This window comes from Podarcis muralis, chromosome 9 (genome assembly GCF_964188315.1).
Source record: "Podarcis muralis chromosome 9, rPodMur119.hap1.1, whole genome shotgun sequence".
Taxonomy (NCBI): Eukaryota; Metazoa; Chordata; class Lepidosauria; order Squamata; family Lacertidae; genus Podarcis; species Podarcis muralis.
In genome coordinates, this window is record NC_135663.1 from 25,437,674 (window position 1) to 25,454,940 (window position 17,267).

General features: G+C 42.9%; 1 long non-coding RNA gene across 1 annotated transcript; it reads left to right on the forward strand.

The window, feature by feature from the left end:
• Window positions 1–4,439: 4,439 nt before the first annotated feature.
• LOC144328937 (uncharacterized) lies at window positions 4,440–14,427 on the forward strand. The gene is made up of 3 exons (XR_013394319.1): window positions 4,440–4,626; window positions 10,559–10,783; window positions 13,133–14,427. It is a non-coding gene; the product is annotated as an uncharacterized LOC144328937 (long non-coding RNA).
• Window positions 14,428–17,267: the final 2,840 nt, after the last annotated feature.

Consider the following 17,267-nt stretch of genomic DNA (forward strand, 5'->3'; position numbering starts at 1 on the left):
GTATTATTTCATAGGCCAGCTATTGGCTGCATCCTACACAGCCTTTCTTATCAGTCCCAAATGTCTGCCCCTTTTTCTTTCTCCTTGCCAGTGCCCCTGCTTCTTTTTCTATTGCTCTTATCTGCCATAGTTCCTTAAGCATGAACACCCCTGTGCACACAATATACAAAGCAGCCATTATAAGTTGATATATTTGCTTACATTCATGGGTAGGGAAAGGGAAAGGGGATATAATTGGTTCAGTACACAATTCGAAACACAGCTCTCTTTTGAAATATGCAGGCATCTGAATTTTGTAATGTAGTTCTGCAGCAAAAAAGGTACAAAAATACAGCAAAGCTTGTTTCAGAATGCATTTTATTAGGGGAAACTGCTTGCAGAATTTTTTTGTTAATTTGCACAGCTCAGCTGTTATGTGCACAGGTAAACAGCCAGTATGTTTGTTGAATGTTAAATATGAATGGCTTTTATGAGTGGAGTGTATACTCACTAAATGTAACATGTGAACACCCTAATATAATGTGCATTTAGGCTGCAACTGCAGCCATTCTAATTGAAAGTAATCAGATAAATCAATTGGATATATCTCCGCATAAATGTGTTTTAGAATTGAGATGTGAATGTTTGGTATATCTGATGCCCAATATTTCATATTTGGAGTGGCTGCTGGAATATGGTTCAAGTGAATGCAGTGTTGAGTCCCAGAGATCTTTCTTATGTTGTGTTTTAGCATCGACTGAATGAGTGGGTTTGGTCAATGAAGTTCAGGGCAAGATTTCCACTTGAATAGGGAAACAAGGCAGCCTCTAATAATGTTGTGGTGTGAACTGCTCCCTTTCAGTTTTCCAGACAGCCACACCCCTTCCTAGGATATTCCATTCCATTCCCTCACCCCCACAACAGATGCTCAGCTTTCTGTGGCCACTAAACATGCTTAGAAGGAAGCTTTTGATCTCACCTCCCCACAACTTTTTCCTAAAAAGTTTTGGTATTTCTGCAAACCTGGTTTCCCTGAGCTTGCTGATACTTCCCTCTTACGCATAGATGGCATTGTTTTGAGTACACAAGGATCCACACTCACAGAATGTGTTAGCTCATAGGATATAGGATGTCTCTGATGCATCACTGGTTGCTAGCACCATAAATAAAACCAAACAAAGGACCATAGCACTTGTGCAAACACAGTCCACGCAGCTTTCACAACAGCACTAAACGGATTGTGCAGAGGGGTGGGGAAACTGTCCAGATATTGTTGGATTCCAATTCACATCAGGCTCAGCCAGCAGCCAACAATGAGGGGTGATGGGAGTTGTAGTCTAACAATATCTGGATGGCCAGAGGTTCCCCACACCTGTTCAAAAGGTTGCATTGAGTATAAAAGTATAGTATAACGTATAAAAGACTGCATATTTCAAGCACTCTGAAAATGCTATAATTCCCAATAAAAAATGCTACCTTGGGTAAATTCTGTGCAAAATAAATTAGAAATAAAGGCACATTTGTTGCATAAAATCCCACTGTGGGGAAAGGATTTAGAATAGCTTTTATAGTAGCTATAGTGGTTTGTGGATTTCCCTGTTGAAATCCTAAATAGAAAATACAGCCACAGCAATTTTACATGTATAGATTATGCCGTTATATCTGCTGGTTTTTATTTTTTTCATCAAAGCAGATGATATTTACTTTTAACATAAGGACATTAAAGTTGTAGACAGCTTAAATTAATTTGTTTGTTCTTTTTTGTATCAGACACTCTTAACCTTTTTTCCCCTTTGGAGGAAAATTGCTCTATTGCCCTTTCATTTCCTTCTACCTTTTCTCCCCAAACTGCTGCAATGCCCCAAGGTACAGAGCTAATTAGATTAGGATAAAACTGTATGCAGCAGTACATATAGCAGAAATGAACAAAATTTCCAAACCCCCAACACTTATCATTGCTGTCTATTGAAAGAGCTGCCCCCCTCCCCACTGCCCCATGTAGAATTATTTTCAGGTCTGACACTATGAAGCTTATTAGATTTCAATAAAAACAATAAGGAGAAAACATTTGTCTGGTTTTAGTCATAATGAAGCTAAAAGTGCTTATTCTGGGAACCAGAGTGAGCAACACCAAGCTAGGTTGACCAGAGACTAGACGTGCATTGAGTAGTGGCAAAGCAGTGGGTTTATTTTATCATTTATTTATTTATTGCTTTTATATCCCACCTTTTCTCCAATGAGCTAAAGGTGGTTCACATGAATTCTTCCTCGTCTCATTTAATCCCCACAACAATCCTGTAAGGTAGGTTAGGTTGAGAAGCGGGGACTGTCCCAAGGTTGCCCACTGAGATCACCTTCTGAGGCACTCCTTGTGTGCCGCCTCCTCGAGAGATCCAGAGAGTGGCAAAACGAGAACGAGCCTTTTCTGCAGTGGCTCCCCATCTATGGAATGTTCTCCCCAGGGAAGTTTGCCTGGTGCCTTCATTATATACCTTTAGGTGCCAGACAAAAACGTTCCTTTTTAACCAGGCCTTTGGTTGACCTGATCAGCATCCCATAATCTTTTAAAATGTGGCTCTTTTCGGGGGGTATTATTGGGTTATAGCTTTTATTTTTATTTTATATACAGTGGTACCCTGGGTTACAGACGCTTCAGGTTACAGACTCCACTAACCCAGGAATAGTACCTCAGGTTAAGAACTTTGCTTCGGGATGAGAACAGAAATCGCACAGTGGTGGTGCGGCGGCAGTGGGGGGCCCCATTAGCTAAAGTGGTGCTTCAGGTTAAGAACAGTTTCAGGTTAAGTACGGACCTCCGGAACGAATTAAGTACTTAACCCGAGGTACCACTGTACTGTGATCTTTTAATGTGAACTGATGGGTATAGGACAGTATATAAATTCAGTGAATAATAATAATAATAATAATAATAATAATAATAATAATAATAGCAATAGCTGCATGTGGATTTGAACCCTGGTCCTCCAGACCTAAGTCTGACACTCTGACCTCTACACTACAGTGGCTCACACTGCCTCTGTATCTCTAGGAATGAGTGTGTAGAAACCTATGCCTTTTCCACAGCTTACTGTACAAAGATAATGGTCACAGGCATTGCCCCACCCACTTTTTTGGCCTCTGGCCCCACCGACAGTGGGCATGGACCCCCTTGGAAGGCTGCCCATGAAGAAATGGAGCCCTCAGGCTAAAAAAACTTCCTCATGCCTAGTGTACAGGACTGCCACCAGGGAGAGGGGAAATGGCTTCAGTTGTGTTGGTTGGAACTGCAATTTTTCACACCCAATGCACCTTTCATAAGGGCATAAGAAGAGTCGGGCTGGATCAGGTCAAATGCCCATCTAATCTAGCACTCTATTGTCACAGCGGCCAACCCAATGCCCCTGGGAAGCCTGCATGCAGAAACTAAGTACACCACCACTCTGCCCTTGTGCGATTCCCAGCAACCGGTATTCAGAGACATAATGCCTCTGGCAGTGGAGACAGAACATAGCCATAATCAGAGGCGCCAACTTGAATAAAATATTGGGGGGGGGGGTAGGTGAGCTCCACCCTGCATAATGGATCACAAGACACAACACTCACACACCATTTGAATGGCAATGCCCATAAACTTTGGGAGGGGACAGCACCCTCAAATATTTTATTGGGGGAGTCATAGTGACCTCGGCCCTGGGAGTTGGCTCCTATGCTTGCCATGCCTAGTAGTCATTGGTAATGGTCTCCTCCATGAATTCGCATAATCCTCTTTTAAAGCCATCCAAGTTGGTGGACGTCACGCAGTGAGTTCCATAGCTTAACTGTGTGCCATGTGAAGAAGTATTTTGTTTTGTCTGTCCAGGATCTTCCACCACCCAGCTTCATTGGATGGTCCCGAATTCTAGCGGTACGAGAGAGGGAGACTCTTCAGTTTCCCAGCAGACCCACATCTGTTCCTGAGCAGTTCTAACCCTGGGAGCAATTTTCTCCTGACGTGCTCCCTCGATCCAAATGAAAGTGGCTTGCAAGTTTTAAAAGAAAACACCATTTCATATAAACGTGTGATTTCCAGCCAAGGGCACAACGAAGAAGCTTTATAGACCCACTTGGTAATAAACAGAATGGGAATACGCTTGGATCCATGCCCTTGCTCACAAACGTGCCTTCTTGATCTTGACACTTCTTTAATGCATAACTGAATGGGAAGTTGAAAGAGCGTCTGCCTACCCTCTCAACTCTGGCATGCCTGCTTTGCTTTCATCTCCCAGGATCTTCTTCCCAGTAGCAACTGCCGTGCCTTCAGCCGGAGGGATAGCCCGGGACTCCTTTGTTTAACAGCTGTTCTATGCTGCTTGCACAAATTGCTTGGCAGAGGGTGATTTGTAGTGACAAGGCCTGAACTGTATCCCTAGAGATTCACCAGATACCTTAGCAATGCTCAGTGTCTCTCAGGACTGGGAAGAGGAAGCCCAACTCCCACACTGGAGCTTGACCTTGCAACATCTGATCTCTTGCATATTTTGCTCTCGCTTCCACCGGTACGACAATTCCCCCGGCTGTAAGTAGGCTGGAAGGCTCTCTTGTAGCAATGTTATAGAGATGGAAGAATACATCTGCAATGATTCATTTTCATTCTCCTCTTCCAGGCAGGTGAGAGAGCATCTTGTGATTTGGTCTTGCGATGTAATGTTATTGATTTGCGTAGCGCTAGAGTTGCAGCATGGCAAAAGCATCCTTGAATGTTTTATACCCGAAAGCTTCAAATGCAATGCCATTTTAGAAAATGAGGACTTGGAATTTTTTTTTTTAAAGAGTCATAGAATTGTAGAATTGGAAGGGACACAAAGGGTCATCTAGTCCAACCCCCTGCAAGGCAGGAATAATCAAACAGTTTTTAAAAAATATGCTTTGTATCCCACTAAGCCATACTCAGAATAGAGCCACTGAAATCAGCTGTCCAAACTAACTAAAATTCATTTATTTCAATGGTTCTGCTCTGAATGTGAGTTAGTGGGATACAACCCAATAATTATTATTCATATGCATATGAAGTTCATTGTGCTCTCGGTGAATTTGAACAAATATACAAGCATGAAAGCTCTTGGAGGTTACAGCAGCTTTGAACCTCCCCCTAAATTTTGCTGCTGTGACATGCAAAGCAGATCCACTGTTTGAGCTCAGACTAACTATGATGTGGTAACCAAGGTTGGTCCTATGGTTTATAGTTCATGGTTTGTCCAGGAGAGCTAAACCATGACCCTGAGTTCAAACGACATGTGAAGCCAAACTATGGTTTTGCTGAGCCTGGCACAGCAGCAAAATTACTGAGGAGGAGCAAAAGCTTGGCTGTCTCCTCTCCTGGAGCCATGGTTTGGCCTGGTGTGAGATGCAAATCAGGCATCCTTCTGTTGCAGTTGGGTGAAATGGCTGCTAACATATAATATTTGAGGAAGAGGAGGAGGAGTCAAATATCAGCTGATGACACTCATCCTCAGCGGGTTGAGATTTTGCTGGTTTTTAAGCAAGTTAGCTAAATGCCAGGGACCGTGGTCAATATGACCTCTATGTCCACTGCTGTGTTATATAGTGAATCCAGAAAGTCTCAACCAAGAGAAAAGGCGGTGTGAGGTTTTTCTTGTGTGTGTTTACTGTGTCTCAATTTAGTGACCCCTTTGACTCAGCTGCAATCAAGAAATCGTATAAATAGATAAACAGTTTTACTCCCAGAGGTTGCGCAAGGTGAGCGACTGATCTCATAATAATTGTAAATATCCTTGGGGCAGAACAGAAACCAAAGACCACGACCCTTCCTCTCATTTTGGAGGCGCGGTTCAGTATGTCTGAATGCATGGGAACATTTAAGAAGATTTAGAGGGAAAATTCACATGGTCTTCTGGGAGCACAGGCCAGATTTAACAAGTGTGTGTGTGTGTGTGTATTCTGAATTAAGCACCGGACTTTCACAAAAAGAAAAATGAGTCATTTGAGATTGAGGATAACATCACATAATGATTTTTTCTCATTTTAAAAGTTGCTGCTTTGATCTCCTGTTGTTACCTGCATCAGATGGTGCACACTGTTATTGACACACATCAGTCTGCCTGTACACTAAGGCCATTTTTTGGAGGCTTTTCCCCAGGTGCTCCTGCCAGATGTGGTATGACAGGTGGCAAATGCTAGGGGAGCCTGTGGCGGAGACCCACATGCGGAATGCTCTCCCCAGAGAAGCACATCTGCTGCCTCAGTTGCTTTCTGTCCAACTCCCCTGTCGTCCAATTTCCCCAGACTTTTAAACAACAACAACACTTTTCTTGTTGACTCTGAATTGATTTGATTCTGCATCTTTATTCTTGTTGCGCTGTATTTTAGTCTACTATTTTAATTTTTTTAATTTGAACATTCTGCAATCTGCCCTGATACATCAAACAAGAAAAAAAGAAAGAAAGGCAGGGTATTGTTTCATCCATAGAAATAAATAAATATTAGGTTAGGTTAACTCTATGGAATGCATGTGTCACTTTCCACGACAGAAAGTCCCGAAGGGCTTGACAAAAACAAAATACCATAATGCAAATATTTATTTGTCTTTTTTTTGAACAAAATCTATATCCCACTTGACCTCTAAGAAATATTAAAATCATTGATAAAAAGTTAAAAACAATTTAAAATATTTAAATTCAACAGTAAGAGAGATTAAAATGCATCAATGGCTACCTGTCTGTATAGGCTTGGTTAAACTACAACAAAAAATTGGTATAGCCGCTGAAGAGAGCACAGCAAGGACGCTTGCCTGTAGTCACTAGGCAGGGAGTTCCAAAGCGTAGATCAATAGCTTAGAACTGTGAAATGAGTATTATGTGGTATTTGTGCTGGTTCCAAAGATAAAGGTGGCCAAATGGGGACATATGTGGTAACGTGATCCTGCAAGGAAACTGGTCCCAAGTTATTAAGGGCTTTATATACCAAATGTAATACCCTGAACTCAGTCCAGTAACAAAACACAATGCAGTGCAGATCTCTGAACAGAGGTGTTATTTGCTGACAGGGTTTCACTCCTGTCAGCAACCCTGCTGCAAGATTCTGCCCTAACTGCAGTTTCTAAGTAACACAGAAAGAATGCCCCACACATTGCAGCAATCCAGCCTTAAAGTCACCAGTGCCTAAGATATTGCGGTCAAGCTCTCCCTGTCTAGGAACAGTTGAAGCTGTCGTACGAGTCACAGCTGGTAAAAGGAGCTTCTAGGCATTGAGGCTACCTGGGCCTTCAGTGACAAAGGTGGGACCTTGGTTTTCCTAACCATTCTCTGGAGTTCCCTCCTTCACTAGCAATTATGACTGACACAGTTCTGCAAGCCTTGATTGTGGTTCGAGGACCTGATCCCCGCATAGTGGAATGAAAACACAAGGACACGTGATATAAGGTTAATGGGCAAGAAAAGGCCACAACTTTATTGATTACAGCAAGTGAAAAGGTATTGGCTTAGGCATTGGATTATGTCAGCTGACTCCACCCCCTCGTAGAGGGTTGAGTCAAAAACGGGGGGGGGGGGGGGTTATTCACCAGTAGGTGGAGCCTGTTGATGCTAATCCAACTATAAACTCTCCCCTGATGTCACCGAGGGTCGTGCCATGGCCTCCCGCCACGCAGGCATCGGACAGAATACATGACCGCCGGATTCCTTTAACGGAATACCCAAAAATTGAAGGCGTAGGCGATGGCCACACCTAGCCCTTCGACACACCACAACACATTATTCCAATGCCTAACCTACCCACCAATACCACGAAAGTTGTGACGATTGCTACGAGGTAGGCGAAAAAACCAAAAAGCCTAATGCCAAATGGAAAAATTCCTACCAGCCCCCCTGGATAATCAGGGCGACCAACCTAAGGTCCATAGCAAGGCCAGAAGAAAACTGAAACCCTGAGCTCTAAGGGAGTGGGGGGTGGGTGACTCGCAACGGGACGACGAAAAGTGAGGCCGGGAGGCTGGCACCGCAGCAATTTAGGCTGCTGTACACGCCCCCTCGAAGGCACCTGGTTGGGTGCCTGGCCATGGGCGTGGGTGCCAGCCAGGTGAGTGGGAGGCAGGGGGCTAACGCCCCCTGCTTGAGGCGGTGACCGGCTCCTGCCCACAACCACTCCCCTCTCTTGCAGGAGGAGAGTCTTTGTGGTTCGAGGACCCGATCCCCGCATAGTGGAATGAAAACACAAGGACACATGATATAAGGTTAATGGGCAAGAAAAGGCCACAGCTTTATTGATTACAGCAAGTGAAAAGGTATTGGCTTAGGCATTGGATTATGTCAGCTGACTCCACCCCCTCGGAGAGGGGTGAGTCAAAAACGGGGGGGGGGGGTTATTCACCAGTAGGTGGAGCCTGTTGATGCTAATCCAACTATAAACTCTCCCCTGATGTCACCGAGGGTCGTGCCATGGCCTCCCGCCACGCAGGCATCGGACAGAATACATGACCGCCGGATTCCTTTAACGGAATACCCAAAAATTGAAGGCGTAGGCGATGGCCACACCTAGCCCTTCGACACACCACAACACATTATTCCAATGCCTAACCACCACCCGAGCCCAAAAGGCTTGCCGCCAATACCCTCACAGCTGTAACCAATCCCTGATGCTGCTGCTGATGCTATTTAACCAAATGTCATTCCCTTGGTCTGAAAGATGAACCCCAATCCGGGGTCGCCAATCCGGATATGGTCCTGAGAAATGACTCGGCCATTCATAAAGCGCACCCAATGGGCTATTGCACGATCTAAGAGTTTCCTGGATTTTTCAATGGCCATACAGTTCTGCGCACCACACCAAACAATTCTCTTCAGGAAGGAGGACCAGAACACCGTTGTTCCGGGACACAAGGCAGCAATCTCATCCAAATCTCATTTTATGTTTCACAACAAGTCCGCACTTCTTCTGTTAACAAGGTCATTTTCCCCTAATTGAAGGATAAGGATGTCGGGAGGGCCAAACGTGGTGACTTTCTCCCTCAGCAATGGCATAAGCTCTTCCCAACGCATGCCTCGTCTTGAAAACCAGGAAACTCGCACTCCAGGTGGCAACTGAAGATTAGGGGTGAGGCCGTAGCTAGCCGACCGTACGCGGGCCCAATGGACTATACTATGGCCACAAATCCAGACCCTTCTCCTGAGAACGGCTGAGAATAAAGGAAAGGAAAGACGGGTAAGTAGAGGTAATGGAGCAGAGCGCATTCTAACGAATATAACCTTTATAAGCATCGGATTTCCACCGGCCCATTTCCTTAATCTTATCCGCCGGCAGACCCAAGCGTGCAGCTGTTGTGGCGGCACCAATCCTGAATGAGTGTGCCGCATAATCCTGGGAAGATAAACCACAGGCATCAATAGCTTTGCGGAGTACCCTTGTGAATTGGTGTCTCAACAAAGGTGACCCATCCTCGTGAACCAGGAGCGGGCCCGGGCCGTGCGGTCTGAGGTAAAGGTACCGTCTAGTGTCCTTGACGGGCCCTGCTGGGCTGAAGCTGTAAGTTTAACAAGAACACCCCTACCAGCCTGATCAGTTTTGGATTGACGTATCCGCACCACACTCTTGCAGGAGGAGAGTCTTTCAGTGAACTAAAGGAGTAGGCAGTGAAGAATAAATATTATTAAAGCTGGATCTTATATGCTGCCTTCTAAGGATACCAGCTCATAGGATCGGGCTGCAGGGTTTATGGAATTCAGTAAGAAATAAATTGGGTTAAGTCCTAGTACTTACACTCAAGTGAATTATGTATTGGGCTGCGAAGAATTATTTTTAGCCTGTTCATTGCTCATCCCTTTCCTCTTGCATCAGGCATACTGCCCACCCAACCTTTATGCATGTGAAGTAATGATACTGAGATGAGTCAGTTCTTCCTACGTCTCAATAAAATAGCCAGTCCAAAGGCCAATCAGCACAGCAGGCAGTAAACAGGGGACATCTTAGTTGTTACATTATATTTCATATTTGTTTGTCAGCCAGGATGTGAACGGCAAAGTCTGGTCCTACATGGCCAGTGGAGACAGATGAACACAAAGCTGAAGAATACCCAGGAGTATGCATTATATGCAATAACCCCTGATTTATTATAGCAGGAAATTGATTTCTTTTTGCATTGGCTGAAAGACACGCAGAAACCATTCCTTGTTTTCCTAGATTTTTCATTTACAAAAATGACTGCTGATTTGTGCCAATTAACCTTTCTTGTGGCTCTTTAATTATAGTCATTTCAGTTGTAATGAAATAAAACATATCTAAAACATCAGATAGTTGAGTTTCTCTGTATTCTAAATCAATGATTTTGATCTGTCTGCAGTAGATAGTAGCAAATGTAGCATTTTCAATGAGACTCTAGAAAATGGAGGGGGGGTGTTACTTGTTTTAAACTAACTTGTCTGCATTTGGGGACATTATTGCTCATTCTAAGAAGGCTGGTGGGCATCTGTCTGAATGTCCTGCTCTGATGCCACCATTGGAACTGATGTTACATTCCCTGAAAACACAGTAAGTGCAATTTTTACACAATGAGGTCAGACCATGCTGATTTTTGTTGTATGTTTTCCAGATGTTAATGTTGCTCAGATGCATGTCCAGAGTCCAGACTGCCAATGGGAGGACACCCTGGTTGAATGCACTTTTTAACCAGTTTCCATGATCTGAAAAACTGCAAACATGCCAGCATTTTCAGAAGAGCATTTTCAACACCCCAAATGCCACCAAAAGGAAAACGCAGGTTAGCTGTGACATTGCCATGATTAAAAATGGTCTTGGGCAATGCTTGGTGGTGTTGGTAAGTAGGATAGTTTCAAATCACATTTGTTTCAAATCACATCCATTCAAAATAGCTGGGATGCATTTTAGGTCTGCCTGAAAAGAACTGGAATGGGATTCCATTCTACTTTGACCAGGGTCTTGAGAATATCAGCTATGGTGTTACTGGCATACTAGCTAGTACAAATTCTGCCTAGGGATTCATAACGAAGAGTTAGTTTACGTGAACAAGTAAGTACATGGCAACCAATTTACAGTGGTGCCTCGCAAGACGAAATTAATTCGTTCCACGAGTTTTTTCGTCTTGTGATTTTTTCGTCTTGCGAAGCACGGTTTCGGAAAAGTTTTGGAAAAGCTTCAAAAATCACCAAAGTCTTCAAAAACCTCAAAAAAGGCTACCACACTGTGTGCTATGAGTTGCTCCTCGAAGTCAAGTCGCAACTGTATTAATGGTTTTAAGAAAAAGGAAACAAACTTGCAAGACGTTTCCGTCTTGCGAAGCAAGCCCATAGGGAAAATCATCTTGCGAAGCAACTCAAAAAACCAAAAACCCTTTCGTCTTGCGAGTTTTCCGTCTTGCGAGGCATTCGTCTTGCGAGGTACCACTGTAATGTTAGAAGTTGCTGTGTGCAGGAACACATTTATTTGTAGCCAAATGCTATGTAGGGCCCTCTCCTTTCCCCCCAGATGACATCGACGAGAAGCAAGGTTTTTTGATCATCTGGTGAAAACTGGAGGTACCACACAGTGTGCGACCACACACAACTTGTTTCCCCTGCAGAGCAGACACCACATGATCTGGATTTAATACAATTACCATATTGTCTCTTGGCTGTGTGAATCAGCCCTTAGAATGCTTTTGTGAGTCAGTATATTTGACAGTGCGGGTGGCACTGTGGGTAAAAGCCTCAGCGCCTAGGGCTTGCCGATCGAAAGGTCGGCGGTTCGAATCCCCGCGGCGGGGTGCGCTCCCGTTGTTCGGTCCCAGAGCCTGCCAACCTAGCAGTTCGAAAGCACCCCCGGGTGCAAGTAGATAAATAGGGACCGCTTACTAGTGGGAAGGTAAACGGCGTTTCCGTGTGCGGCTCTGGCTCGCCAGATGCAGCTTGTCACGCTGGCCACGTGACCCGGAAGTGTCTCTGGACAGCGCTGGCCCCCGGCCTCTTGAGTGAGATGGGCGCACAACCCTAGAGTCTGTCAAGACTGGCCCGTACGGGCAGGGGTACCTTTACCTTTAACATCCATTTAAATGTGTTCGTGGGAGGTGGGGGGAGGGTAGCTATTGATTTTTGTGGATTTTTTCTTCTTGTTTTATTATATATTTTATGTTTTTATTTTGTATTTTTATGCAGTGAACCACCCTGAGATCTATGGATGAAGAGCACTATACAAATTTAATAAACAACAACAGCATCATGCAGGATCAGATTAAGGTACCATCACACCCAATATTCAGTGGACAGTCAGATGTGGTTCTGAAGCTTACAAGGATGGCAAGAGGAACAGGCAACCCTATTCCTGTGATTGTGGGTTGCTGTTTCATTTCATTTATACTGAGATAATAACTGATTCATCAAAGTTCACCATTTTAAAAAATGCCAAAAATAGATGTATATTACACCGGCTATGAGACCCCTCAGTACACATGTGTAGGAATGGAAGGATCTGCCAGTTTTTGTTCTTTCGATTTCTGATTTTTCCAGTCTTAAATTCAGTTCTCCACATTTTGCAGCAATCTGCAAAAAATAAAACAAAAATGTTTTTAATCCTCATGAAAATTCTTCAGCATATTAGTACTATTTTCTCTCATTTTTATATGTAGTTTTGACTAATGTACATATTTTTGCAAACAAATTTCCCCATATCTAATGGATTTTTGTATGTCATTTTTCACCAGTATCTTCATTTTTATGCACACTTTCCCGTAATATATTTATTATTATAAACATTGTTTGGGTGGAAAAGTGCATCACAGAGTTTGTATAAGTGCAACTTTCAAAGAATAGCTGTGTTTCAGTTGGCATATTTTTCCCCAAAAAGTGTGAATTTGATAATTCAGATTTAAATATGTACAAAATCAAATTTCTCCTCTATGCCTATGCATGCAAGCTTGCACCATATTACCTGAATTATGTTACAACCAGAAAAACAACTGCTAAAATCTTAACGATTTTCTGTTCCATGTACTAATGGAATGCTGAGAATGAAGCCCTGTTTCTGGAATTTATGTACTGATTCCTGCCCTGGCCTCTGTCTGCTAGACAAGTAGTGTAAACATGACACCACAAACATGGTGATATGTTTGCTGTTTCTCATGAAGATACACAAAAATATACTTTCTCTCCCATATGATTTCTTATCTTCACAGATCCAAATGATGAAACCATGGGATTAGTTCCTGAATACCACAGAGTTCTGCCCATATGGTCTTTGACAAAAGGTTTCTCCTCACAGTTTCTGAGCACCCATAGAAAATTATTGACAGGTGCTCTCTCTTTGATATGACACCTTTTCAGAGGAATTTATATAGATAAGTGATCAATGCCAGCTTCAGGTTTGGGGACCCTTGGGAAATGTGCCCTCAGTGAGACCTCATATCTGAGTGGCCTCACCTCTTTGCTACTATCACCATTACCCAGTTGCTTCCTCTCTACACCAGGACTCACTTGTACAACTGTCCAGGAATCATAGGATCATTGAATTGTAGAGGTGGAAGAAATCCCAAAGGTCATTTAGTCTACCCCCCTGTAATGCAGGAATCTCTTTTTTTAAAAGTTTTTTTAATTCAAAATTAAAACAAGACATATTATCCAAAAACATAGCATCCTTGTTCCCCCCATTTTTCCTCCCTCCCCCCTCCCACACAAATCCCACCCACCCCCACTCCCCGACTTCCCTCAGTTCCAGTCTTTGATTTCTCTAAAAATGCTGTTTTCTGCATGTTGCAAAGTTGTATAGATCCTCAAACCATTTAGCTGATTATTATCAATAAAAAGTTTGTGAATGTTTATTCAAAACCTGCCAAGGAGTCCAGTTCGCTTTGTTGCATCTTCAGATACTTTGTAAAGGGTTCCCATTCATCCTTAAAGTCACAGTTATCCTTGTCCCGTAGCTTATATGTCAGTTTTGCCAATTCTGCATAGTCTGTCAATTTTTCTTGCCATGATTCTTTAGTTGGGGTTTCTTCAGCCTTCCATCCTTGTGCTACCAGAACTCTCGCAGCCGTTGTTGCATACATGAAGATGTTTTTCAGCTTTTTTGGCAGGTCTTTCCCTACAATCCCCAACAAAAGTAATCTCAACTAAGTTGGATAGGCCCAATTAGGCGTTTTTGGCCAGATATGATGTCAGATGTGATGTCATATATGACATAAGGAGTGGTCTAAGGACTGAAGCTACAAAGCTCAGTCTTGAAAAATAGTTCAGCCTGGCATTTCTGCTATAAACAGTCGTACCTTGGATCCCGAACACCTTGGTACTCAGACATTTTGACTCCCGAACACCGCAAACCCGGAAGTGAGTGTTCCGGTTTGTGAATGTTCTTTGGAACCCAAACGTCTGATGGGGCTTCTGTGGCTTCCGACCTGTGTATGTATTCCATTTGTATTATAGATGCAATAAAAATAAAAATAAAATAAATGTGTTTGCATGTCACTTGTAAAGACATCTAAAGACAAACAGGCCTGAAGCATGAGACGGGAGAACTAATGAATCTAATCTATTTGTAATCTCCATGAAGCATTTTGTATTGACCATCGTTGTCAGTGTGAGTGCCTTGCAGGCAGACGCATCCCATGATTTGTAGACAGTTTAGGATTTCAGAAATTAGGTTGAGCCAGACCTTTGCAAGATCTGTCGGGTGTTCGGAAAGAGATGACCTCAAAGTTAGCTCTCTTTGGGTTCAAGTTCTGCCAAACAGCACTTTTGATTAAACTTTGGGTGCACCGCCTTGTGTTTAGAACTGAACCGCTCAACGGAGAGATGCAGAAGTTTAAAATAACAGCATGCAGATTTCTTTGTAGAATTTAAAGAATGAAAAACACTTGAGAAAATATCAGCAGGCAGGGGCAGGAAGAACAAACGGTAACCAAATTGGTTCCTGTGACAAACCATAACATTTACTTTAAACCATCAGCATGCTACTCAGTAAAAGTCAAGCTACTACTCTTTTAATAGATCCCAGGCCTTCTTAAACTCACAGGTCTGCCAGTATTACCCAGGTCAAGAGCAGGTCAAAAAGTGAAAACCCATGTGAAAGTAAACTTTTAAGATAGCTGCTTTGGAAGAGTTGCAGCAGAGTGTCTCCTCTGTGGAAAATCCACTTCCTCTGTGTGTGTCAGCATAGGATTGTTTGACACACACCACTTAAGAAGTCACACATGTACATCAAGTGATATAATGCCAATACGGCTTTTACAAATCGGAATCCTTATGTTTTGATGCTTGACTCTCATTCAACATATGTTTACAGATATGGAGATCTGCTGGGCATCTTTGAGCCATTAACTGTGCAACAGTAGGCATATTTATACTCAGGGGTGAGCTCCATTGAGAGAAATGAGGCTTATGCTTTTCTTTTTAAGGCTTTTTTTATTGTTTCAAAATTTTAAGAAAAGCATTGCCATGTTTACACCAGATATGAGAAGGAAATTGAAATATATGCATTTTTATTATAAAATTATAATATTTTAAGAATATCATATTTTATTTTCAGCACAAATTGGAAACAATGACGGCCCAGTCTTCTACATATTTACACAGGAGTAACTGCCATTGATTGTCATAGGTTCTCTGTACATCTGCAGCCATGTCTGCTCCTGCTGGCCAGAATGATGTGGGAGGGGGAATCTTGTCATCAATTTTGCAGGATTAAAATGGCATCTAATAAGCTCATGCATTGGGCGGGCGAGGATGGGGTTGGTAATTGTGTGTGTGCGTATGTGTGTGCGTGCCCATGTTTGTGTGTAAAATAGTATTTTTACAAATATTACATTTATGCCCCATATTTTCTCCACATTGAACCTATGCACAAAGTTTCCAGAGAGTCGCCCATTCAGGCACTGACAAGACCCAGCCCTTTTAAGATGGTGGCTGCATGTGTCTTCAAAACATCTCCTGGCAATAATTCCTGTTGATCTTAGTGGGTGTTGTTTCTACTTACATATGCTCACATGCCACAGAATCTGGTATTCTCTTGGCTTCTGTTTTGAATTTATTTGGCTAGTAAGATGGAGCTTACCTTGCCCTCCAGTACACTTGCTGCAGCTTTTGGCAAAGCCAGAGGTCGCTCTCCTGAGCTGTTTTTCATTTCATTTTATGTGTGTAAATGTAACACCTTATGAATTACTTGGCTGGTGTGTTCTGACAGCTAAAAAGCATGATCATTTTTTCACCCTTTCTGAAGAATGGAAAGAAAAGCAATTGTCCCTATTTGGATGGTGATTTATTGAGGGAACATTTTCCTTAAAAAGCAAAGCAAAAGCGATTTATAGGTCCCAGGGTTATTCCCTTGATGGTAGAGTTCACCTTTATTGTCCATGGCCGTCTTGTATGTGAGATCGTCCTTTATCCTGAACAACAAAAAAATACGGCAGAGGTTTTCCTTCTTTCCTTTGACCAGCCATGAAAAATCTGAAACCTGCATTGACCATACATGTTACAGTTACAGGCACTTTGGATATACATGTTGCTTTGTATTGACCACCCACTTTTGTCTCTGGCCCCATCCGCCACTGATGCACAGCCCCCATAAGGTTGTGCACAAGAGAATTTGGAACTCTGGATGAACAAGGTTCCCCACATCTGGCTCAGAGGAACAGCTGGGGAAAGCTCAGGAGGATTGGCCAGGGGGACTCGGAGGGAACGGCTTATTGTCTCCTAGTCGCCTGCTCCTTCTGCCTAATAGTAGGGCTGGGCCTGTTGGAGTTGCTCCTAATTTAGCTAATTCTAGATTGTAACTTCTAAGAACCAAGATCCTGATCCTCTGGGGCGGCCAGTGCAGGATGTGCCTACAAAAACACAGTCCTGGAGCACTAATGTACCCAAACCCCTGAATAATAGATGTCTGAGGCACGAGGTTACTTGATTATGCCCAGGTTAATTTGCCAGGTTTGTGAAGGGAGCTACTCCTCTTTTCTAGAAAACAGGACTATAAACGTATTTCCTTGTACTTACAGGTACGGAATAGATCTTCTGCTATGCTCTTTTGCTGAAAATACATACAATGTCCTCCTTTTAATTTCTCTTCAGTTTTTGTCAGATCTTTAATTTCCATGGCCTCTGTTGAGCTGAATATTTTGTGAAGCAAATCTACCCAATGATACAGACGGATTACTGAGTGGTTGGATTGTGGTTTGTATTTATTTGTTGTTTGTTCTTATTGAGTTTAATTAATTTTCTGCTGAAAACTTCAATAAAGATAATTAAAAGGGTGTGTGTGCAGTCAGTCAGGTCAACAATAAAAGGGGTGTGGTGATAGGGGCTCACTACAGCCTAACATACCCT